This window comes from Thamnophis sirtalis, unplaced genomic scaffold (genome assembly GCF_051295495.1).
Source record: "Thamnophis sirtalis isolate CommonGarterSnake01/CBP01778 unplaced genomic scaffold, rThaSir2_p1.2 scaffold_11, whole genome shotgun sequence".
Lineage (NCBI taxonomy): Eukaryota > Metazoa > Chordata > Lepidosauria > Squamata > Natricidae > Thamnophis > Thamnophis sirtalis.
This window is the reverse complement of record NW_028261391.1, coordinates 13846184-13873478: the sequence shown is the minus strand read 5'-3', so window position 1 is coordinate 13873478 and position 27295 is coordinate 13846184. Positions and strand designations below refer to the sequence as shown.

Here is a 27295-nt window from a genome sequence, read left to right as displayed (position 1 = left end):
AAGCAACTTCACAGGGATGTGTAAGGAGTCCCCAACTGGGTGTCCTCCGGGGAATGGTGATGTCACCAGCACATCCTCTTTTTTTTTCACCACAGAAGCATTTCAGTACTTCCGACATGCAAATATTAGTTCTGCTGGTTGGTATTCGAACAGAATTTTACATTTGCTTCCGGTTAGGGTTATTCTGATTCATGTTTTCCTTCAATATTATGCTTCAATTGGAAAGCTTTACTGATTTGCCAATTTGGTTGTTTGTGTTTGAGCTGTGGGAGAAACGATCCACATCAGTTTAAAAAAGGGGGGAAATAATTTGCTGATTTGACACTAGATTGTAGTGTGAAAATATCTATCTCCATCTCCATCTCCACCTCCACCTCCACCTCCACCTCCACCTCCACCTCCACCTCCACCTCCACACCTACCTACCTACCTACCTACCTACCTACCTACCTACCTACCTACCTACCTACCTACCTACCTACCTACCTACCTACCTACCTACCTATCTATCTATCTATCTATCTATCTATCTATCTATCTATCTATCTATGTCAACAGTGACATAAGGTAATTTTGTGACATTTTTAATTGTAGTGTTTCCATATCCATGCCTTTGGATAACTCATTTTCAAGTTGCTAGGATTTTATTTGCTTGTTCGGTCTAATTTAAAAACACTTTGGTGTAATAATCACGGCATTGGTCTGATGATGCTTACAAAAGAGTGGAGCTCTTTCAGTGATTTTAGAGGAAAATATTTCTACACCCTGATTACTCGTTCTGTTTTGCCTCTTAACTCTAACCTTGAAATGGAATCTTTTACTTGAAAAATTAACCCTGACCTTCCCAATGAGTTTTGAGTAGTCAAGATAAATCCTGTAACATGATTCACCATACATAGTCTAGGTCTATGATGGCGAACCTATGGCACACATGCCACAGGTGGCACGCAGAGAACTCTCTGCAGGCATGCTAGCCGTTACCCCAGTCCGGCTCTACCACACATGCATATGCACCTCCTGCCGGCCAGCTGGTCTTCAAGTTTCTGCCGTGCATGAGCGGGGGACGCTCACATTGCATTTTGGGAATTTGCATCCGTGTGTTCCTCCCTTGCCCCATTTTGGGCCTCCTGTACCAACCTGGAAGCCAAAAATGGGCATGAGGTGGGGCGCATGCACGGGGGATGCACACACATGCACAGGGGGCGCTTGTGTTGCACTTTGGGGATTCCCGCATGCGTGCTTTGGGCATTTGGCACCAAAAAGGTTAGCCATAACTAGTCTAGATTGTGAAATTTGGACCATAAGAAAGGCTGAGCACCAAGGAATTGAGGCCTTTGAACTATGGTGCTGGAGAAGACTCCTGCGAGTCCCTTGGGCTGTAACGCGACCAAACGGGGCAGTCCTAGAGGAGATCAACCCTGACTGCTCTTTAGAAGGCCAAATCCTGAAAATGAAACTCAAATACTTTGGCCATCTAATGGGAAGAAAGGACTCACTGGAGAAGAGCCTAATGCTGGGAACGAGTGAGGGCAAAAGAAGAAGAGAACGACAGAGAATGAGGTGGCTGCATGGAGTCACTCAAGCAGTTGGCATGAGCTTAAATGTTCTCTAGAGGATAGTAGAGGACAGGAAGGCCTGGAGGAATGTTGTCCATGGGTTGTGACATGACTTCGCAACTAACAAGAACAACAGCAACAACAAGTCTAGATTGCTAGTGATAAACATAAATCAGGCTTTTTTTTCCTTCCACCAAAAGAAAAATAGTAGGAGAGGGGAAAGATGTTGAACAGTTAGTATTCTCTATTCATTTCTACGGATGAATGCTGTATTTAATAAATAGATACTAATTGCTTCCTGCTTAAGAAATTTAGTATCTGTGCCCTGTACAAAGAAGGAAAATCAAGGTAAGCTTCCTAAAGATTAGACGGCATTATTTGGGCCTGTGTAATTTCATTTTAAGCTGGTTTCAGTCAAACTGAGATCCTCCCTTTGTGTTTCTTGATAAAGAGGTCTATCAACAGTCTATTGCTTGGCAAGGCCTTAGCTGCTGCATATTGAGATACGGAAAACCGTATCTCCAGAGCTTGAATGAGAGAGAATATGTGGTGTCAAAGGAAAAGGTTAAACATATTCATGAATGCAAAACCAAAGAAGGAGAAACAAGTTCTTCTTAAACTGAATGACTTAAACTGGGTACACGTGTGACTTTTTTTCAGAGACGGAATGTGGATGGGCAAGGTAGATATGTCCTTTGTTAAGTTAAAATGGGTTTCAAATCCAATTTTGAAGCATGACAAATGACTGTTGTTGAAGAAAACTTTCTTCTTAGTACTTAGGGGAGTTCCCCTGCCCCCCAGTTATTCTACAACTATTCAAAGCTTCAAGTATCATCAGCCCACAGGAGATAACATTCTTAAGCCCTAGTAATGTGCATACAGTATCGTACATAAGAATCAATATGATTTAGATGATTAGGATTAGTGTGGCCATGTCGTGTCTTTTGCAGCTTTTATTCTGCTGCACATATGCTTTGCTGTTTGAAGCACCTTTTGTTCAATGAGATATTCTTTTTAAGCCCATTTTAAACTGGAGGAAGCTTGAGGAGGCAAAACAGAACTCTTTCTCCTATGTAGCAGATCTATGTTTTAATTATCATGCGATGAGAACATCATAAAGAGAAGAAAACATTAAGTATACAGATAGCCCTTAGAATATAGAATAACAGGGTTGGAAGGGACCTTGGAGGTCTTCTAGTCCAACCCCCTGCTTAGGCAGGAAACCTTACACCACTTCAGACAAATGACTATCCAACATCTTCTTTAAAACTTCCAGTATTGGAGCATTCACAACTTCTGGAGGCAAATTGTTCCATTGATTAATTGTTCTCACTGTCAAGAAATTTCTCCTTAATTCTAAGTTGATTCACTCCTTGATGCAACTTAGAGCTAGTTCCTGACAGTTAGAACAATTAATCAATGGAACAACTTGCCTTGACTTACAACAGTTCATTAGAGACCATTCAGAGTCATATTCGCAATGAAAAAAATGACTTATGACCATTATTCACACTTATATCCATTGCCACATCCCCATGGTCACGTGATTTGCATTCGGATGCTTGATAACTAGTTGATATTTATGACAGTTGTAATGTCCCGGGGTCATGTGATCCTTTTTTGTGACCTTCCAACAAGTGAAGTCAATGGGGAAGCCAGATTCATTTAACAAATGTGCTCCTGACCCAACAACAGCAGCAGTTCATTTAACAAATATGGGAAGAAAAGTCGTAAAGTGGAGCAAAGCTCAGTTAATGAGTTCTTGGCTCAATGGTGGCTGTAAGTTGAGGACTATCTGTATATACACTCCACATAATTATATACAAAAGTTCTATGAAGTGAGGCAGTGGACTCATACTAAGAAGATGGAAGAAGGTCATTTTATCATAGTCTTTCCCACTGTAGCAACAAACATATTGTCTGTCCATCCCTTCCTTCCTTCCTTCCTTCCTTCCTTCCTTCCTTCCTTCCTTCCTTCCTTCCTTCCTTCCTTCCTTCCTTCTTTCCTTCCATTGCCACCCATCTCGCTGTCAACTGACTCTGAGAAATGGGGAGAAAGCAGGGACAGATGGGCCCAAATCTTTTAAGTAAGATGCTCACTAGGCGATCTTGAATTGAAAAGTAAGATTCATTCATTCCCCTGAATTTTACAGATCCAGAATAACAGAATTGGAAGGGATCTTGAAGGTCTTGTAGTCCAACCCCCTGCTCAAGCAGGAAGCCCTATACTATTTCAGACAAATGGTTGTCCAATCTCTCCCTAAAAACCTCTAGCATTGCAGCACCCACAACTTCTGGAGACAAGTCATTCCACTGATTAATTGTTCTAATTGTCAGAGACTAATCTTAATACTAGGTTGCTACTCTCCTTGATTAGTTTCCACCCATTGCTTCTTGTCCTCCCTTCAGGTGCTTTGGAGAATAGGTTGACCCCCTCTTCGTTGTGGCAACCCCTCAAATCTTGAAACACTGCTATCATGTCAACCCTAGTCCTTAAACTAAACATACCCAATACCTGCAACCCTTCTTCATATATTTTGTAGCCTTATCCCCTAATCATCTTTGTTGATTTTCTCTAGACTCTTTTTTATATTATGGCAGCCAAAACTGGATTCAATATTCCAAGTGTGATGTTAACCAAGGCATTATAAAGTGGTATTAACAGGTCACCACTTGATCCAAGCAATTTCAATGCATTCTCAATAGAATGGACACAGTTTGTATTCTCCCTTGTTCCATTTTCTTAATCTCCTAATTTTATAAAGAATAATGTGGTTTCACATTTTCCCGTCACTTTCAATTCTTTGGCATATTCTTCAATTTTAAGACACAACTCTATCTAAAACTAGTGCTGCATAAAATTGTAACGTTCCTTTTATAATTTTTCATCTGCATGCAGGATTTGTATGACAGTTCTTTTTTATCGTGATGAAAGCGATTTTGGCCATTCATTTTTCCCTTCCAGTGGAGAAGTTTTGAATTTTCTCATAGATGGAATTTGATATTTCTGCATTTATTTAGCATTTAGGGTATACAAAAGGACATTTATAAGTAAATGTTTTAATGTGGATTTTTATATTTGTTTTTTTTAATCTGATTATTTGATTGTTACACACTGCTCCAAGTTGTTTTTTGTGAGATGGATGGCTATATAGATCTGATTAATACATACTTTAAAGATGGATTCTTATATTTTTATATCTGTTGTTTTTATATGTTATTTGCTGTACACTGTCCAGAGTCAATCAATTCATTCATTCACTCAATCTATCAAAAAAAAAATTCAATTATCTTTCTAGTATTCAGTCTCTTTTTCCAAAGCTACAATTACATTCCCAAGTAAGACATTATGAGAGCTTCTTTTTTTTCTTTATGTTGGGAATTGCTGGCACCTAAACAAGTTTTATAATGATGGTGATATGTATAAGAAAATAACAACAAACAACAACAAAAAATCAGCGCTAGCAGCCTCTGCTACCTCCTGTCAAGTGTCAGTGAAATCAGGAGATCTGGGCAGTGGAAATGGGTATGAACATTTATTGTAAGCTTCAGCTCTCTACAAGAATTTGAACTACTAACTGACAAAGCAATTTGGTGGTAGATAAGGAATTCACAGTGGGATGGTCTTAGATCTCTTGTGGGAATGAAGGGATTCATGACTGATGATGCGTTTAACGCTTGGGCTCAGCCTCGTCATGTCTCACACCTCCAAAATAAATCAAGCTCAAAAATTTCACTGAAAGACATTAGAATACTATCTAGCAGAAGCAGATACTTATTCTACAGAGGAAGAACCTTTTGATAAATGGTAAGGCAGATTTCAGAACAGATTTCTTGCTAGCCTAGAAGGAGGCTAAACTAAATAATCTTCCTTCCTCTTCCTACCTGATTTGATCTACTGAACAAATTTGTATGAAATTAGCTACTAGTTACACTAGCAGCCACTGCTCTCTTTAATTTCAGGATTCGGGGAAAAAGAACTCTTGCTTTTCAGATCAGATTTCCATGTTTGTTGCCAGTTGAAATTCCCTAACTTCACTCTGTGCCTGTTAATATTTAGCTGGACTGGAAATGATTGAGCCTCAAAATGAAAGGACTTGATTGATGCTTAACACATTTCAGAAAAGCATCTTCACCGCAGGAGAAATGTCAATGCCCTTCTGAGAGTTGTGTACATTATGGATGGTTGCAGTCAGCCAGATGTTTACACTGGACTTGTCATTTTTATCCACATTTTGACTTCTTCCCAAGGACCTGGGATAGGCAGATGTTGTTGTTTGATTAAAGGATATCACAGGATGTAAGTTGTTCCAAGGAAAGCTGCCTTTTGCAATTGACTTGATTTTTTTCAATGCCATAGGTATCCTTCAGTTCTTTTGGGATGGTAACCAAGGTGCCTATTAGTGCTATCTTTGCTTTTCATTTAGTCTGGCAAGATAAATGTCAGGCACAAAGAACTAGAAGACACCATTGATCAGAGAAGTTTATTTATTGCTACTTGTTATTTACAAAAACCAGATCATCTGAACTCTCCGAGAACAGCCAGATAAGAGCTACAACGATTTCTTTTTTGGGGAGGAGGATTGTCACATTTCCATCACTTCCTCCCTTGCAGGAATTCCCAGCTAGCCAGTCTCTTAACTCCACCCTTTATCACAGATGCCTTGTCCAATCTATTTCTTCTGGACTTCTGCTATTTTTGAAAGATTATGTTTGGGACCAGAGACTAAAGAGCTAAAAGCTATTCGAATTCTCAGAATTACCTCCTTTGCAAGCCCAAAACAAATGTAGAAATTCAACAAAATGGTTGAATTTTCAAAGTCATTTGTGGTCATGTGAAGGCATTATCTCCAACCTTATGCACAACTCAGCCTTTTAAACTGTGAGTTATAAAATATAAAAGGAGTATTAATTTCAGGTTATGTTCTCTAACTCCCTCAGTCTTTGGAATAAGGAATGATTACCAGTGTCTTATTCACAGGTATTCATGACTTAAAATTACTACCCTGATAATTAAACAAAATTGCTCTTTGTTCAGATGTCTGCAGTTGCTATTTATTAACATATAAAAGTTCTGCGCTGTGGTTATACTTTGGTATGAGGAATTAATTAACATTTCTGAATCATGTTTAGCATTTTATTCTATAATTTAAGTCTTGATTGGAGCCAGCCTTATCTAAATGGCTTAGGCTAAAACACTGGCAAAAGTGACTTGACTAAAACATCTAGAAATTAAGCTTGGGCTTTGGGTTAGGCTCAAATTTATCCCTGTATTTATTTTAGTAAATTTATTACCTGCTTTTACATGAAGAGGTCAGGGCACTGTACAGAGCAGGGGTTGGCAACCTTAAACACTCAAAGAATCACAAACGTCCTAGCCAGAAGCCCCCTGTTCAATTCTGTAGCCAACTGGAAGTCCAGTCCAATCCTCCTAGCACAGCATCCTTTTTCTTCTGCTGACTGGAAGCCTGGTTCCCCCACCATAGAGTCTTCTCATAGCGTGGGATCCTTTTTCTTCTCCAACCAGAAGTCTGGTTCCACCACCATAGAGTCTCTTCCTAGCATGGCGTCCTTTTTCTTCTACCTGTCCTAACTGAAATCCCTATCAATTGTGGAGCCGGTGACAGGGAGCTGCAGCAGAGGGATGAAATAGCCACATGCGGCTCCAGATCTGAAGGTTGCCAACCCCTGGTATAGAGTGTATATTTTTTCATTCCACCTACGATTATGAGAGCCAAATGAGTTTCAGAAAGTGACTGGCCCAGTGACATCATGGAAGGTTCCATGGTTGAGGGTAGACATAAAGTTGAATCTTCTTGTTCTAGTCTCACACCTTCGTCACTATCCCACAGGGAGTCCCACAAAATAGAAACTGAAATAATTTCCAAGTGGGTCCAATGGAAATACTAGTCCATGGACAGAGTTCCCATGGTCAGATAGGTCAGAAACAGCAAAAATGGATTTCCCAGGTTAAAAAAAAGTTGGTTTACCGGCAAAAACCCTAAAGAAACCATTACAAAAGAATTGTTGGGGAATTAAGCCCCTTGAATTTATTTGATTTTTTAATTAATATTTTATTAATTCCTGTTTTATTCTTATTTATTGTTTATTTTTTTTGTCAGATGATAGACGTGTTTATCCCAAGCATATTTAAACTCAATTGACTGATGATTGACCTACTATTACTGCTACTCTTTCTCTGAAGTAATACTTTCTAATATTACTTTCGAACTACCCTCCTGTCAGTTTGAAGTCATGACTCCATGTTCTATTAACAGTGTCAGGTCTGTCCCAGCTTGGCCATTTAGGAAAGAAAGACCCTCAACTCCATTTGTAGCAAAAGGTAAAGTTTTACTAAAGTGATTACAGCATTAGAAAGCCAGAGCTGAAGATCCCCACATAAGCCTAGGTTACTTTTCCCCTTTTTCAAGGCTGGTCATCTCTCAAGTGTCCAATAAAGTTCAAATTAGTTGTTTTGGTAACAGTTCTGAGGATTGGCATCTCTTTGATGGGTAGTTGCATTCCGTTCCCATGCCTGTGTCCTTGGATTGTTTAACCTATTTTGGCCGGCTGTTGGAGTTGTTTCTGTTTCCTATCATCTCCCCTTCCTACAGCTCCCCCTCTCCATGTTTTATGGAAGGCTGCCATTGAGCGAAGCAAGGCTGAAGCAGTCAGATAACAGATGTGACAATCAGGCTATTTTGGTAGCTGCTATCTGACTGTCATTCTCATTTCGTCAGCAATGACTATAAATGTTTGCCATACGTAGCAATAGTTATAGTAAACAATGATATAGGCATTGCATCATAGTGACTTATCTAAGACTGAAATTCCTTCCAGGCTAGTACAAATTAGAATAATAGAGTTGGAAAGGAGCTTGGAGGTCTTCTAGTCCAACCCCCAGGTTAGGCAGGAAACCCTACACCACTTCAGACAAATAGTTGTCCAATCTCTTCTTAAAAACTTCCAGTGTTGGAGCATTCACGACTTCTGGAGGCAAGCGATACACTGAGAGCCATGGACTAACACTATGTATGACTATAAAAGGTTACTTAAGCCAAATATTATTTAATAGCATTCAATTAGTCCCAAATGTTATTACAAAAAATTTCCAACATCAGTTGAAGTTTAAACCTGGAGATGGGACTGAACCTCAAATAACTTTTCCCAGTTGTATGTGAATTCTCTGAAACATAGTTGTTCTTGGTTATTTTGTGGGCTCATGAAGGACTATCTGTTGGCTTGTTTTGAATTTCCTTATACTTTGAAAACATAGCTATTACCATATTTTAGAACTCAGTATTGTACCATAAAGTGGAATGCTTGTGAACTCAAAAATCAGTATATTTTGAATCCTATCACATTCTGTCTTGATTTGCTTTCTGATGTTTACACCAAGAATAACTTTCTGGTACTGTAATATGGAATCATCCATTTCAAAGAAAGGATATAGAGTTCTTTCATTCTCCTCTCTCTCCCCCTGTTCCCCACCAGGGTTGGGATGCAGCCGGTTCGGACAGGTTCGGGCAAACTGGATGTTAACTTTAATGTGCTTCACCAAACCGGGAGTTGAAAGGACTGACTGACCTCACCCACCTTCCCCGTCCCTCCCAGTAGTCTCCACATGGCCCATTTTGCATGCCAGGCAAGTGCAGGCCCCATGCGGAGGTTCTGGGAGGGTGAAAAACGGGACTACAAGGAGTACCAGAAGTCCTGAAATGGGCCCGTTTCTGGCCTCCGGAGGCCTTCTGGAGCTTGAGGGAGGCCATTTTCACCCTCCCGGAGGCTCGAAAAAAGCCTCTGGAGCCTGGTGAGGGCAAAATTCCCCCCTGGCATGGTGCAGGAAGCTGTCTAGGCTGTGCCTCCCCGTGGCCATGACCCCAGTAACTGAACAGAGAACCGGTTGCTAATTTTTTTCAATCCCACTCCTGCCCCCACCCCAAATAAGCACTTGACTTTCCCCCAGTGCTTTTGATGGCAAAGTCAGGAGACAGTATTAGATTTGAAAACAAAGCCAATAGTAAGTGAGCACCATCAAGATTGACTATGTTGAACTTGCTGGATGAGGCAAAACCCGATAAGATGCTAATCCTATCTCATGGGGTTTCACTCTCGGCTGAAACTAATCTCATTAAGTTAAAACTACCTGAGGCTTAAGAGAGAGATATATACTGCCATGAGAAATTATATTTATCCCAACCTGGAGAAGCAAAAGGGGGAAGGGGAAATAAAAACCAGTTTATACCTTGCTTTTGACTTTGTCAGTTTTGAATTACCAGGTCATTTATATCCCCGGGGAAAGTCATTAGCTCATCTGGCTGTACAATTACGTACCTTATCTAATAATCAGTTACACGGACCTTCTCCAACTTCACGGATTGCCCTTTCTTTATCCACCTATTTGAAAATCATTTCTGGTGGAAAATAATGTTCAAATGGCAGTTGATTACTTGGGGGTAACTGAGGTCTTTTGGTGCTTCAGAAATAATTTGGAAAAGGAGTTAGATTGGAAGCCCAAACAGCATTTATCTATGGCTGTTTAAAGCAGTGATGGATTTTCTCAGGATGGCACAGTTGCCCTCTACAATTATCATATAGTCCCAGGAAAAGATGTGGCTGCTTTAAAATACGGGTTTGAATAGAGATTTTATCAGTGCTTTTAACCTGTATGCTCCTTTTAAAGTTAGATGTAACCTTTTCTTGAGTGGAGAAATGAGATATGCAAAATCAATTGTCATTTGTCAGCCTGTGAAAAAAGAGATGGGGGAAAAAACCTGTTATATAAAATTATTATTATTGACTTTAATATTGTTGAAAGAAAGGTAGGTGTTAAAGCTACAGCTAGCATTTATTATTTATCACAGGCTCTTGCATTCTGCATTTAAATGACTTTCTTTTTGCTATGTATTAGTAAAAAAAAAAAGCACACCTCATTTCCATCATTTAAAAATGTATTTGTAACACTATCACTGGGAATGATGCTCTGCAAAATGTAAGATAAAAGATCTTTTTTGAATGGTTGACAGTCTTAGAATCATTATCAGGGATGGCAGATGTAGCCACCTTCATTTCTCTTAGGAGGTTCTTCTTTGAATGCATTATTTTCCAACTTTATTGTCATCCAGAGTTATCTTGCTTTCTTTAAAAAGTGCCATTCATTCTCTCTCCTGGTCTCACATTTGGCCTGTTGGATGTCAAATGCCTTGCTTTCTTCAACTCTAGTCTCACAGCCACCTTTTCAGTGAAATCTATGGCACAATTCTTGAATTTCAACACCTTGCTGTGACTTAAATCCCATGAAACAGAGTATAGATTCACTGCAGCCGTCATTCTTTTGTTCTTACTCTATCATTTCTTCCATATGTGAATGTAAATGATTCTACTTGGTCTTCAAACCAAGTCTTTTATTCACATGGATAAACCAAAACAACAACAACAACAACAACAGCAAATGTAATTAGTCCGAACAACCTGGGTTTAGCCAAGAAATCTGACTTGCTTGCTGTATACTAGAAAGAAACAGTTGTCTGGGACAACCAGCCTCCCCCCCCCCCCTCAGAGGTGGGTTCCTACCAGTTTGCACCTATTCGGTAGAACCGGTTCGTCAAATCTACCGAACCAGTTAGAAGAGGTTCCACCTGGAAAGCAGGCTACAGAAGAGGTTCCAAAATTTTTTGAAACACACCAGTGGTCCTTGGATATGATTATTCTACACTATCATGCTCATATTTATAAAACTCAGTGCCTCTGTGAAAGGTAAGGATGACTACTGCGTTTGTGGTGCAATCAGAACATTGCGTGCGTTGAAGTTGTTTTAACACAAACCAAAGATGCCTTTTAAAAAACAAGTTTACCTCATATTCTTATGCATGCCAGTGCTGTGTGTGAGGTAATTTAAGGTGGTTCTGACAAGTGTCGTCGGCATCTTCATATCCGGTCACATGGGCAGCAAGCCACTCCCATCCGGTCACATGGGCGGCAAGCCACTCCCACAAAGTAGGTTCGAACAATTTTTGAAACCCACCACTGCCCCGCACTATTTATTTCCCAGCCAGGGAGGGGCTGGCTATCCTCTGTGTCTGCCTCTCCCTGAGAGTCAGCTTATTGCTTTCTTTTGCTCTCCTCTCTTTTCCTCTCTGCGCATAAGCACATCTGGGATGAGCCTCATCTTTCTTCCCTCTCATGCAAATCAGGCCCTGAAGACAGCTGCATATCCACCTGGGGGAGGATGGAAGGCCCTGACTCTGATTCTGTCTCTGATGCTGTTTCCTTATCAGAGCCTTCCAAAGGCTCCGAAGTTGGCTCACACTCCCCCTCCTCCTCCCTGCACTCTGCAGCTAGCTCTGCTGGCAGCTGATGGGCCACAACACATTCCTATACTAGATTGCTGAAGATTGGATGATGTTGGTGATGATGATTTGTTGGATTTATTACTGCCATCCTACCACAAAGAGTCTCTTGTAATCATGGGACTAAGGAAGGGATAGTTCTGAACTAGGCTTCCCAAGAGCATGAAGCAAATGCCTTGTCTTGACAAAAAACTCTTTTGTTAATTTACTGTGAATTCTTCTCATTCACATCCAGCAAAGTCTTTCAAGGGAGGATTTACAGTCACAGACCTTATCTGGCTTGAAGAACTGACAGGCCGATATCTGCAAAACTTGGCAAGGAGTCTCAGAGAATCACGAACCAATTAAGCAAATTAATTGTCTCCTGCAAACTCCACTCCCCTTTCGCTCCTCTTTTATTTCCTCTGGGACAGGCCATTCATCGTCCACCTGTGGCTTTACTCCCAAATCGACTCCTGTTCTTTAGCTGTTCCCTTTGTCTGGCGACTCTGTGCATGCGCACACTGGGAACAGGCTTCAGCTGTTTGTCTGCCTCACTGATGTCTGACTCTGAAGGCAGCTGATAACTGGCATATGGCTCCGGCCCCCTCTCTGCCTCCGACACAGAGCCCTCATCAGAGCCTTCCCCAGACTCCAGGACTGGCCCATGTTCCTTCCCAATCTCCTCACTGTCTGAATCTGCTGCCAGCTCTGTTGGCACTGTAGGGCCACAACAGAGACCCACAATTTAAGTTCCCTCATTCTGGATGTGATATGATAAAATAGCAGTAATAGATTTAACCTATTCTTTCCTTGAAGTTAAGCAGATAAAAAGACATAACACACAAACTGCATGTCAGCGTTCCAAATACCATGCAGAATTAAATCAGAGTCCAAGGCAGAGCTATCCTTAAAGTTCCAATTTAATAAGACAGACCTGTTGGCACATCTGTGGGACCCCAAATCTAAAAGCTTCCTGGGATTCCACCCAGTTGAAAGTTCATGATCTTATCCCCACACCCATAAATCCATCACATGGTCCATCGTCTTCGGCCACTCTGGCATTTCCACCCATCTAGTTCCGGTCAGATGCAGAGGTGCGGAGACAAAAGATGACCTTGATTTCTAGAAAGGAATGTTTTATTATGACAACAACACAGTCCACAATTCTACTCCTTACAATACTCCTTATTCCCCCTCCCAATTGCCCACTAATGAAACAGCATACTAAAGAAAGAGAGAGAAAGTGTGGCAGGCCAAAGATTCTAAAAGAAATATAACTGCAGGCCTGACAGGCGGTCTCTCCTCAGAAGAAGAATGTTTCCTGAAAAGAGAATAACATAAGAGTTAACATAACACAATTAACCACCTCTCCACCCCACCCCCCCAGAGGGACCCTTTGGCTTATTGGGAAACTTCTCATGGAATTGTTTTACTAACTTCTCCACCTTTAGGTTCCAGCTTTTCACCCAAGTAGCTTCAGACAAAGGGTAACCCTTTGCACTAAATACTGTAAGCGACCGCTATTCAGCCGGTAGTCTATGATTGTTTCCACCTCAGATTGTGTTTCCCCTCCTATCACTACAGGAAGGGAGAAAGCTTGGATGGATGCTCTTATGCTGGACCCAATTACTGGTTTCAATAAGTTACAATGAAATTCTGGGTCAATTTCCCCTAGATTTCTGGGAAGACTGAGTTGAACTGTAACTGGGTTAACTATCTTCACTATTGGGAATGGACCTAGAAATTTTGGACCAAATTCCTTGCTAGGCATTCTTAATCTCATGTATTTGGTAGACACAAAAACTTTGTCCCCCCACACGAAAGGGGGTTTAGAGCGAGCAATGTTTATCAGCTTGCTTCTTGTAGGCTTCTGCCGCACCCATCTTGATTCTATCCCTCTGTTTATGTGGCCTAGAACTGTGTTGGCTTTTTTTGGCAACTGCTGCACACTGCTGGCTCATATTTAAATGACTGTCCACTAGGATTCTAAGATCCCTCTTGCAGTTACTACTACTTAGCCAAGTACCATCTATGCAATACCTGTGCATTTGGGGATAGTTATAACTAACTCAAATCACAACCAAATTTCAGCAATATGCAATTCCTCTTCTGTAATTAGGATTAAAACAAAATAAAATCAATCAACAAATTAAAAGCAAAGACAATTGCAATACAAGTCCCTGAGCAGTCGCTATTCACCCTCCTCCCATTAAAATTATTAAAGGAACATACATCAAATTGGACTTCCAATTTGCCTAGTTGAATGCATTGCCACAAACATCACATGGTCCAATCTTCTTCGGCCACTCTGGCATTTCCACCCATCTAGTTCCGGTCAGATGCAGAGATGCGGAGACAAAAGATGACCTTGATTTCTAGAAAGGAATGACAACAACACATTCCACAATTCTACTCCTTACTTTCCCCCCTCCCAATTGCCCACTAATGAAACTGCATAGTAAAGAAAGAGAGAGAAAGTGCGGCAGGCCAAAGATTTTAAAAGGAATATAACTGCAGGCCTGACACTGCAATGTTTACCATGATATGCAAGTTAGAGTAGAAATTATTTTTCAACAAATCATGGTAATAGCAATCCTAGTTGCATTCTCTGAAGTTCAACTGGTGCAACAAACACAACTAAATGATAAATAGGCAAATAAAAACCAGCCACCAACATAATACCCATAACCCATTTTATTTTTCCCCTAATCACCACCAAATAACAATACATATCCCAATGATATTGGAAGTTCAGGGTGAAATAATGACAAAAGTGCCACTATTCTTGGCCATTGAACAACCTGCTCTTATCCCCTTTTTAATGATATTAACTGATGCTCTATTAAAGTATTAATTTAATTCAGAGGAATCTTTGTTCTTGCCCTTGTTCTGTCCTGTCTCATCCCTACCTCTTTTGGAGTGCCACCACAGGCATGCTGTTGAAAGACCAGATGTGATCCCCAGCTTGAGAAACATTGCCGACCCCCAGCATGGAAGGAGAAAGAAAGAGCATCAAATAATAGGGCCTCGTTATTAAAAAAGTAACATTTTCAAAAGCCAACACACTGGGTTAATAGCTTGCCCTGTAGGGACAATAATTAGTCAGGAGCAATTGTAGACCAATTAAAGTAATAATAAAATGTGAACTGAAAACTCCTCCTTTTTGTCTCCGCTTTGTGGTTTCTGAATTTATTAAAAAATAAAAGGGGAATATTAAGACAACCCGTGGACACATTATCATTGATTTATTGGATGGGTTTTTTTTATAAAAAAAATGAATTAAAGATAATTTAACTGTTCGGAGAACAAATCTTTTGTATGATGTTAACAAAACGTAGTCTCTGTATAGTTCAAATGATTTTGGATATATTGAGCAAAACTTGGTAGGAAATTGGAGTCAAAAAATATCTTGCAATTAAACCCACAGTGGAAGACATAATTACCGCAGAACATTTGAATGCTGTATTCATATTTTTTTTCTAACTTCTTATGAAACTATCTTCCACTTTAAATACATCTTTGCAAGATACACTTTTGGAAACCTAGTGAAGAGTTCCACATGTTTGAGGATTTTGTATTTAATATGTGCCTAACTCATTCTTACCTGACCTGTTTTTCAGATTGAGTCATGCATTTGAGATGGGCAGCCATATACATCTAATATTAATTAATTCATATTCATTGGAACCAGTGGTGGGATTCAGCCAGTTCGCACCTATTCGGGAGAACCAGTTGTTAACTTTCTTAGCAGTTCGGAGAACCAGTTGTTGGAAGAAATCTCATTTTGTTTTTCCCCCCCACTTTACAGGGCTAATCCTGTAAGGAAGGCAGGAAGGAAACATTCTGGTGTTGTTTCTAGCCTAATCTTTATTGCCCTGCTTACAGAAACTGCCTCTCTGGTTAACCCTTATTACATTGTAACAGCTAAGGTGAAGCGCCCATCAACGTGAGTGATGTTGAGTTGGCCACACCCACCCAGTCACATGACCACCAAGCCCCTGCTGGTCATTAGGGCAGAGAACCAGTAGTTAAATTATTTGAATCCCACCACTGATTGGAACACACTCATCTGGCTATTTGCATTTGAGGGACCAGTGAAAAACTTAGGAAAAACTTACATACTTTGAAAATAACAACAATAATAAAATTTGCAGATCGATATCCTTGATTTGTTTTCATAAAGAAGAAAATGTAACAACCCCCCCCCCCCCCCCCGGAATTCAATTCAAGTGAAAATGAAAGTGAAAATGTGCACAACACTTCAAAGGCACAGAGTACAAGAACAAGCAAGTTGTACAATGATGTTTGTGGCAATGCATTCAATTAGGCAAATTGGAAGTCCAATTTGATGTATGTTCCTTTAATAATTTTAATGGGAGGAGGGTGAATAGCGACTGCTCAGGGACTTATATTGCAATTGTCTTTGCTTTTAATTTGCTGATGGATTTTATTTTGTTTTAATCCTAATTACAGAAGAGGAATTGCATATTGCTGAAATTTGGTTGTGATTTGAGTTAGTTATAACCATCCCCAAATGCACAGGTATTGCATAGATGGTACTTAGCTAAGTAGTAGTAACTGCAAGAGGGATCTTAGAATCCTAATGGACAGTCATTTAAATATGAGCCAGCAGTGTGCAGCAGTTGCCAAAACAGCCAACACAGTTCTAGGCTACATAAACAGAGGGATAGAATCAAGATCCTGTGAAGTGTTAATACCACCTTATAATGCCTTGGTAAGGCCACACTTGGAATACTGCATTCAGTTTTGATCACCATCATGTAAAAAAGATGTTGAGACTCTAGAAAGAGTCCAGAAAAGAGCAATAGAGATGATTAGGGGATTGGAGGCTAAAACACATAAAGAACAGTTGCTGGAACTGGGTGTCTAATCTGATGAAAAGAAGGACTAGGGGTGATATGACAGCAGTGTTCCAATATTTGAGGGGCTGACACAAAGAAGAGGGAGTCAAACTATTGTCCAAAGCACCTGAAGGAAGGAGAATGAGCAATGGATAGAAGCCAATCAAGGAGAGAAGCAACCTAAAACGAAAGGGAAATTTCCTGACAGTGATAACAATTAATCAGTGTAACGACTTAGCAATAGCAATAGCAGTTAGACTTATATACCGCTTCATAGGGCTTTCAGCCCTTACAGAGTCAGCATATTGCCCCCAACAATCCGGGTCCTCATTTTACCCACCTTGGAAGGATGGAAGGCTGAGTCAACCCTGAGCCAGTGAGATTTGAACAGCCGAACTGCTGAACTGCAGTCAGCTGAAGTAGCCTGTGGTGCTGCATTTAACCACTGCGCCACCTCAGCTCGACTTCCTTCCAGAAGTTGTGGGTGTTCCAACATTGGAACTTTTAAAGAAGAGATTGGACAACCATTTGTCTGAAATGGTATAGGGTTTCTTGTTCGAGCAGGGGGTTGGTCTAGAAAGCCTCCAAAGGACCTTCCAACTCTGTTATTATCTTATTCTGTTATAAGCACTGGAATTGCAGCACACCCAGAGTAACTTTGGAGGTGCTTTACTCCCCAGTAATCACTCATGAGAAAAATTCCATAAAGGAAAATATACACTCCCTGGTAACAAGCCAGAACAATGCAAAACACAGATACTTAATAGTAACAGATGTTTTGGCAGGCATTTTAAAAATTCAGGATCGTATCCAAAGTGGAGCGAGAAAGCTAAACACTGATTATGTTATAAGGTGGGCTTGTATGCTACCTATTAATTCTGAGTGACAGGCCAAAATTCCTATTTTCTTTAACAAAATTGCTTACTGAGTCAGATAATTCACATACCAGCAATGTGGCACGGTGCCAGGAAATTATCCCTGTTCTGCTGTTAAGTTTTGAGCAGAAATGCTTTTTGTTAGCTTCTTGTTTAATTATTATTACTCTTATTGTTTGAGCTGGGTTAAAAGTAGGACACAATGTCCTAGGAAGGGATCTTGATAAAGGACAAGGTGGGATTTCTGTACGTCAAATACTTGGTTGCTGAAATTAGAAGAGTGTGTGTGTGTGTGCACGTGTGATTGTGTGTGTGTGTGTGTGTGTGTTGGGGGGGGGAGATGTGTCACAGTAGTCTTAACACAGAATCTCATTAAAGCAGCTGTCAGTGTTCTTCTATTTTACCATCACTTCCTCAGTTCCATAAGATGCAACTGTCATTTTGAGTGAACGTGGTGGCAAAGAGGCATTTACAAATAAATGAAAAATGTCACAACTGATTTTCCTGGTTTTGGAATACGGGGTGTCAGCTTTGTCACCAACTGTCTGTGTTACTTCCCCTTTTTCAGATTTCCCAGGTGCACATCAGGAAATATTTTTTGACGGTGGTGGGCCTTTTCCCCTTGAGTTTTGTCTCGGATCTTTGGCTACTATTGGGATAGTCATTTGTGCCAGGGGCTCTGCAAAAAGACTCTCCTGGTTTGCCTCTCCATTTTTGTGACCGGGTGAGGAAAAGCAATCATGATTTTAGCATAACAATCATTGCAGCAGAATTGTTAGCAAAGAGATGGTGATAATTCACAATGGTTTTCTCCCTCCCCCTCTCATTTTCCAGCACTTACAAGGATATTGCACACAGCATCTGCTTGTTTATAGAAGTCATTCATTTTCTTGCCGGTATAACATTCCAGTTCTTTAAATCTAATTGTTGGCAATTCTTTTAGGGTGCATTTCCCTATTGAAAGAAAATGTTCCTGCATGTTTATGTCATTAGAAAATTATGCAGAAAGATAGAGTTGTAAGAAATTGTCTGTGGTACAAAACAAGAAACATTTTTTAAAAAAAAATGTATATCGCATATTTATACTGTAGATTCATTTTGTAGAACTGTAGAACTCCTTTCTGCTCAGGAGTTTTTATTCATTATTTATTAAAGGAATTTATACAGCTGCCCAACTTGTACAAAGGTGAGTCTGGGTGGCTTTTACAGCATTTAAAAATCAAGCCTCCATCCCTCATGACAGCAGCTATAGAACCAAATCAGCTCCCTATCCATTTGTGGTCTTCAGGTCTGTTGACAAAACTCTGTTTTTAGGGCCTTTCAGAAAAGCAACAGAGTGAGGACCAACTGCTCCTTGGTGGGAATGATGTTCCATAAAGAAAGGGCCATCACCGAGAAGGCCCTTTTTCATGGTCCCACTAAACTTCCAACTCTAATTGATGGAATCTGTAGCATGCCCTGCATGTTATGGTCAGGTGGATGTAATGTTGATGTTGACCATGTTGATGGTCAGGGGGATGTAATAGGATTAGAATTAGAATAACAGAGTTGGAAGGAACCTTGAAAGTCTTCTAGTCCAACCCTCTGCTTAGGCAGGAAACCCTACGCCACTTCAGACAAATGGATATCCAACGTCTTCTTAAAAATGTCCAGTGTTTGGAGGATTTACAACTTCTGGAGTCAAGTTGTTCCATTGATTAATTGTTCTAATTGTCAGGAAATTTCTCCTTAGTTCTAAGTTGCTTGTCTCCTTGATTAGTTTCCACCCATTGCTTCTTGTTCTACCCTCAGATGATTTGGAGAATAGTTTGACTCCCTCTTCTTTGTGGCGACCCCTAAGATATTGGAACACTGCTATCATTTCTCTCCTAGTCCTTCTTTTCATTAAACTAGACATGCCCAGTTCCTGCAACTGTTCCTCATGTGTTTTAGCCTCCAATCCCCTAATCATCTTTGTTGCTTTGTCCCCTTTGTAGGGGAGAGATGGTCCTTCAAATATTCTGACCACAAGCCACATAGGGATGACTTAAAGGTAGCATTCCATCTTCTCAGTATTCCACCAAAAAAAGTCCCGTAAGGTAAGTGAAATTGAAGGAGAGTGACAGGCCCAGTTCCATACCTAAGACCTCCAGTAACATTTTAACACCTTACATCAAGCTGCCTCTTTAACACCTTACATCATGCTGCCTCTTTGGTATATGGATTATGATGGTTAGATAGGGTTATGCAACCCTTCAGATAAAAAGGCAAAAAGAAGTATTTTCCAGCATGTGTGAGACAAGCCTGCACTTCCTCAAACCAACATAAGCCTGGGCAAGTTATTATTATTCCTTAAAGAGGAATGTCAGTGCTGGATGGCCAAAATCCAAACTTTTGCTCAATGGGAAAAAGGTCATTGCTGGCATCAGTTGACCATTCAGATTTTTGCAGACTTGATTGCTCTGTTCTAACACATTTTCTGTGTTTGCCCTCATGTACCTCTGAATAAGACCTTTTTGCATTTATTTTTGAAACACTGTCCTGCCCCAAAGATTACTTTGTTCATGGTGACATAGCACCAACAATAGCAACTCAATATAACAATTAAAGAGGGACTCAGTAGCTCAGTGGCTAAGACCCTGAGCTTGGCGATCAGGAAGGTTGGTTATTCGGCGGTTCGAATCCCTAGCACCGCATAATGGAGTGAGCTCCCGTTACTTGTCCCAGCTCCTGGCAACCTAGCAGTTTGAAAGCATGTAAAAATTCAAGTAGAAAAATAGGAACCACATTTCCTATGGTAACAGTGAAGGTAACAGTGTTCCGTGCGCCTTCGGTATTTAGTCATGCTGGCCACATAACCACGGAGACTTCTTCGGTCAGCGCTGGCTCTTCGGCTTTGAAATGGAGATAAGTATCGCCCCCTAGAGTCTGGAATGACTAGTGCATATGTGGGAGGGGAACCTTTACCTTTATAACAATTAAAAGCATTTATATAGTTATTGAAACAGAGGAAAACAAAATACCCAGAAATAGAGAGACAGACACAGACACAGACAGACAAACAGACAGACAGACAGAGATTTACAGCCTGCATCCCATTGAATGGAAGAGAACTTTCTTCTTGGAAAGGAGGGACCCATAGATATCAAGAGATCTTTTCTTCCTAGGAAATCTAAATTTTTTCATGGATCCTGCTGGAAGCGAATTTGAATGCTAGTGGATCAATACAAAATTAATGCTAGCAGAAATAAAGCACAGCTAGTGTTCTTCCTTTTTGAGAGAACAATACATGATGGATATCGATGAAGGAAGCAATTGCTGTTTTCAAACGTACAAAATAGGAAAGGCAATATCCATCATTTTTTTAAAATTAAAAGGATATTACAGCAAAACATGTCTGTAGCTTGATCTCAGCAGATGGGAACATGATCGCAATTGTCTGATCTTGTTCATGCTTGAAAGCTAAATAACATCAAGCATGGTCAGTGCTCGGTAGAGACTTCTAGTACTGTAGACTTGGAAGCAACCCCCCCCCCCAAACAAACAGAAGAAAGCAGTGGCAAACTGTATCTGCATTGCTGAATGGATGTGTTCATGCAATCATCAAGTGAACTCAGGTGGAAAAGTAGACTACCCCTTACTTGCAATTTACAGTCTGCAATCTTCTTCTTCAACTGAATTGGCTGAACTGATCATAGGCTACTTCATTTCAGAGCAGGATAGGGGAAGATGTTTACTCCTTTTAAAAAAGTGTGGCATTATTGTAAGCAGGTTGTAATGTTTGAAGGTTAAGCAAAGGTATAGAATAGAATAACAGAATTGGAAAGGACCTTGGAGGTCTTCTAGTCCAACCCCCTGCTTAGGCAGGAAACCCTACACCACTTCAGAAAAATGGATATCCAACATCTTCTTAAAAATATCCAATGTTGGATCATTCACAACTTCTGGAGGCAAGCTGTTTCACTGATTAATTGTTCTAACTGTCAGGAACTTTCTCCTTAGTTCTAAATTGCTTTTCTCCTTGATTAGTTTCCATCCATTGCTTCTTGTTCTGCCTCAGGTGCCTTGGAGAATAGCTTGACTCCCTCTTCTTTGTGGCAACCCCTGCCCTAAAGGTGAAACAGATATCTTGGCCATAAGTATATTTTTTTAAAAGTAACATGTTATTCAACTGGTGGAAGGATGGAAGGAAGGAAGGAAGGAGTGAGGAAGGAAGGAAGGAAAGAAGGAAGGAAGGAAGGAAGGAAGGAAGGAAGGAAGGAAGGAAATATTAAGGTCTGAAAAATTTAACCTTTCTTCTAAGTGGACCTCTTTTTATTTTTGCCTCCAAATTAGATTTGACTCACTGACTACAAGTCCTTGCAGTTTTATACACCAGTTTTCAAATTGGGGTCTCTAGAATTCTTGGGTTCCATGAAGATTTGAATAAGGTCTACAGTGTAAAGGGAGGAAATCCCTCTCTTTAAGAGTCTACAGAAGGAAAACTCTACAGGTGTAGGATAAATGTTCTCTCTTAGTTCCTTAAAGAAATATTTTTCTTAGTCTTTTGTGCAGATTTTTTTCTGGCTTAAGTAAAAAACTGCCCAGAAGGGAATTGTGTAAATGGGGGTGGGGATAAAAAAAGGGGGAGGCTTGTCAGCTGACATTCAGAAGCTACACCTCCCATTATCAAAGAGTCTTGGATTTTTTTTTCAATGAATAGATTCTTCAGCCAGGAAAAGTTTGAAAACCCTTCTCCTTGGCAATATTTTAAGAAATGGTATGCCATTGCCTTCTCCCTACAACACTGGCCCAGAGAGTGATTGCCCCAAGATCACCTATTTGGTTGTTCATGCCGAAAACAGGACTGCAACTCAAATTACTCTACTCTTAATTTAGTTCCTAAAGTGGCTGTCCTGTTGCCAGTCCATTGAAGAGGCCGCCAACATAAAATGAAGGGACCAATGATTCTCCCTCTATGTTTCCCCTGTCAGTCTTCCTGGGTCAACCAGGCAGAAATCACTAGGTGAGCTAAATCTGATTTATTGTCACATCCACAGAACCTTGCAAGCCTGATGGTACAAAATTCCCATGACTACTTTTAACTGATCAATTAGACTGAATCCTTCCTAAGTTTCTTTCTTTGACTGTTAAGCTACCGGAGTCTCCTGCCTTTTTGATCAGGCTGTTTTTATGCAGCAAATCTTTTCCCTTTTTCCCCAAGGTCATCAACAGATCCATTTCACCTCCAGAGCAGAAAGAAAGGAGTACACCCAGCCTTGGGGCTGGCAAATTTACTTACATTTTCAATCAAGAAAAAGTTTTGATGTTGCTACTGTGACTTGGTGGCGCAGTGGTTAGAGTGCAGTACTGCAGGCTAATCCTGCTGACTGCCAGCTGACTGCAATTTGGCAGTTCAAATCCCATCAGGCTCAAAGTTGACTCAGCCTTTCATCTGGGTAAGGTAAAATCAGCACCCAAATTGTTGGGGGCCATATGCTGACTGTAAACCGCTTACAGAGGGCTGTAAAGCAGTATATAAGTCTAAATGATATTGCTATTGCTAATCCAGGCGTACTAGAGCTTTAGCCCATGCAGTCCTGCTCCTCTTCCTCAGTCAGGACAAGAGAATATCGTGTTTTCACTTCTCTTATTATTATATGAGATAAGATGCCAAAAAGAAGATAATTCTAAACCCAGAAAACCAAATTTCAGATAATGAAGGAAGATCGAGATCTAGGTGTAATTATCTAATGACTTCAAATCCGAGAGAAGAAATTGTTTTGCATGCTCAAAGCCCAAAGGTGCTTTTTCAGGAGGCAACTGGGCTTTTTTTCCTTTCTTTGAAGATGTTTCACTTCTCATCCAAGAAGCTTCTCCAGCTCTGACAGGATAGTGGGGAATGGAAGGATTTAGTTATATAATTTGGAATGAACATTCCTTTGAATGGTGTGGGAGTAGGAATGGATTTCCAGAGGAAAAAATATTTGCAGACTACAGGAACCAGGAGCACTTACTCAGGTGACCCTCAGGACACAGATAAACCTCCAAGTGCTTCAGTGACCCTCTAAAAGGATGCAAATGACCAGCTGTCTGCAAGGAATATAAATCCTTCCATTCGGTGGTGGGTTTCAATTAATTTTACTACCAGTTTGCTTGCACGCTCGTACGATGTTTCTGCGCATGTGCAGAAGCATCCAGGCAGGTAGGTGAAACCTCTCGCTGCCACCACTACTAGTTCACCCAATCCCACCTCTGCTTCCATTCCCCATTATTCTGTCAGAGTTGAGGAAGCTTCTTGGATGAGAAGTAAAATGTCTTCAAAGAAAAACAAAGTCCAGTTGCCTCCTGAAAAAGCACCGTTGGGACAACCCTGACCTGGATGACTGAGACTCTCGAAAGGCTCATGGACCCAACCATAGAAACATTTTAAAAATTCAAAATGTAACAGTTTCATCCGCGTTTGGAAAGTAATTGGCATCTCGTAGAACTTTTCCATTTAACCATCAGCAGTTTTCAATCAGTTTTGAACAGCAGCCTTTGGTCGATGGTGTAGCAATAAGATAGTCTGGAATTGATCAAAGTTGTTCTTTATTATCTGTAAAGTTTCTTTTTTTTTTTTAATAGCTTGGAGGAGGAAAAAGAGCCCTACAAAAAGATCTGAATCTAAACGCTCTATTGCTATTGATATTTATTGCTGAGTTTAAGCTTAAGGTGATTGTGTGATTCCTGTGTTTTTAACATTATTGTAAAAAACTCCAAGTGGTATCAGCTGGACAGCGTAGAAACATGGTGAAATGAGTAAATAAATAGGTAAGCAAATAATGTATGCAATCCTATGCATATGCTTTTTCTTTCTTGGCAAGAAGTTATGCCTCACCAATAAGTTACAAAATGAAGTATGCATCTGATAGAATGAGCTGCTGCTCACAAAAATTTTATGCCCCAATAAAATTGGTTAGACTTAAAAGCACTCCCAGACTTTGTATATGGTTTGTACTCCCCTCCTTTCAACAGTCAAATGTTTTATTCTATTAAAAGAAATGGAAGGGAAGAAAACACCTAAATTCAATTAAACGGTACAAGATAATAGTTTTTTTCCCCGGTATCAGTTGCTGTGCTTGCGGTAATAATCCTGGATTTAAATTTTAAATGGAAGATATAAATATTGCTTATTCATGCTTGTAGGGAAGCACGCCAGTCTCTCATTGGGGGAGTTAATTTCTACTAATGGTGGTATCTGTTTATAAGTATGGTGTTTGGTTGGGCCTACAGAATATTCCATTTAAAGCGGTTATATTTACAGCAAGCACCAGAAAGCCTTAAATCAAGATCAGAATTCATATTAAGAGAGCAAATATAACCCCTTAAATCTGTTGCCTAAAGGACAGAGGTGGTATTCGGCAGGTTCTGACCAGTTCTGGAGAAATGGTAGCAGAAGTTTTGAGTAGTTTGGAGAATCGGTAAATACCACCTCTGACTGGCCCCACCCTCATCTATTCTCTGCCTCCTGAGTCTCAGCTGATCGGGAGGGAATGGGGATTTTGCAGTAATCTTCCCCTGGAGTGGGGAGGGAATGGAGATTTTATGGTATCCTTCCTCTGCCACGCCCACCAAGCCACACCCACCAAGCCGTGCCATGCCCACCAAGCCACGCCCACAGAACCGGTAGCAAAAAAAATTGAATCCCACCACTGCTAAAGGGGTTTAGGTTATGGCAGAATACCTTTGAATAACTAGATGGAGTGAATTTACTTGACAAATCTGATTGGAAGTACCAATGAATCATTTTAAAAAAAAAGCTAGGCTGATTCGTCAGGTTTTAAAGCAAAATCCTCCCTACTAATTACAGTTCTTATCACACTATTGGAAGAAGATAGGATCACAAATATGTTTCTTTGGGGGAGGGGCTCCATTCAGTTGCTAGGCAACATTTTTGCAGGTCTGCTAATCTGGCCAATACCTTGACTAACCCTTATTACCATACCTTTATAAATCTGGAAGGAGAAATAAACTTCACTTTCTTATATGATTTCCCATCACTGTCAGTACAAGTTTTAATGGGAGACATGGCCCGTTGTTTACAAACTGAATTTATATGCGACTAAAACTCTTGTTGTTACAACCTTGTAACTGAGCAAAATGGTGTATCATAGGACAACAGTTTTTAACCAGATGGGGTAACTTACAGAATATGTCCCAAATCTAGGACAAGGACTGCAAAGGGACTGGAGTTAAGGAAAGCTGTGGCTGCTTTAGTGCTATTGACTGTTGACCAAGTCATGTGATCTACATTTTTAATATTCTGTGACAGTTTCCCAGCCATTCTTGCAATCCTTCACTTCTTCTCCTAGCCTGCAGCAGTATCTGCCTTCTAGGGAAGGTGGAAGGAAGGAAAGGAAAGGAAAGGAAAGGAAAAGAAGGAAGAAAGGAAGGAAGGAAGGAAGGAAGGAAGGAAGGAAGGAAGGATCGATCATGAATTTGTGAAGTATTTGAAAGAAAACAAAGATACAATTAAATAAGGTATTTTTATTTCAAAAATTAAAAATTAACAAAGCTACTACTCTAGTCATTTTAGTCACAGGTACTAGTTTTATATGAAGGGTATCCATGTGTAAAACCATTAGAGGCAAGACAAGTGGGAATTTAGTAGAATTAGCAAAGAAACACAAGGTGATATGATGTATCTGTTCTTAGAAGGGAATTCCAGAGGGATAACAGTGGCTTTTAATGAGATTGCCATTAAAAAAAAAACCTAAGGGAGGAAGATGTTTGATAGTTGTTCTACTTTGGGATGCTTGTCTTATCTTGTCAATTAACACTCATTTAAAAAAGCTTCTTCAAGGGTAATTTTTAATTGCTTATAAAATACATGCTAAATGCTTTTATAGCAACCATTCGTTTTTCACAGCCCATTATTGCTTTCAAATAAAGTGCTAATAAAAAGAACTACTGAAATACTTCTTGATAGCTTTAAACAAACATCCACTATTCCTATCAGTCTCAACCAGCAGGCATAAGATTACAGGAATTGTAGTGAACAATAGGTGTCATTTCGCTGGTTTTCCTGCTCTGCAGGAATAATTTATCTACCACACTGCGATTCCTGCCTTTAAAAATAGGGTCACTGAATCTATTTTCAATCAAGCAGATTTGCTACATAAGTAGTGCTCTAGTCAATGTTCATGAGAATTATCTCAGAAAGAGAAATTGCTGTATCACTCATGAGGTTGACCAACCAATCATACTGTTATTATTGCATATTCATTAATGTTGAGAAAGTTAAATATAAACCAGGGGTGGCGCAAAACTCAGCTGGGCAGCGAGGGCAGAGGGAAGGAGCCGGAAAGTTAGTTATAAATTGAAAGCTTAGCACAAGGGCAGGTGGGTGGGTGCAGCCAGCGATCAAAGCTAAAGGTTCGTCTGACCCTGCGCGACCACGGAGCAGCCCACCACTGGAGCCAAGAGTGCAGAGAAGAGCAACAAAGATGATTAGGGGACTGGAGGCCAAAACATATGAAGAACGGTTGCAGGAACTGGTTATGTCTAGTTTAATGAAAAGAAGGACTAGGGGAGACATGATAGCAGTGTTCCAATATCTCAGGGGCGGCCACAAAGAAGAGAGAGACTAGCTATTCTTCAAAGCACCTGAGGGCAGGACAAGAAGCAATTGGTGGAAACCAGTGGTAGGTTTCAAAAATTCTTAGAACCTC

The 27295-nt window shown here is 40.3% G+C and overlaps 1 protein-coding gene across 1 annotated transcript in view; it reads left to right on the top strand.

Moving 5' to 3' along the window:
* NAALADL2 (N-acetylated alpha-linked acidic dipeptidase like 2) overlaps positions 1-27295 on the top strand; it is an 897010-nt gene that overhangs the window by 42123 nt on the left and 827592 nt on the right. The window lies entirely within an intron of this gene.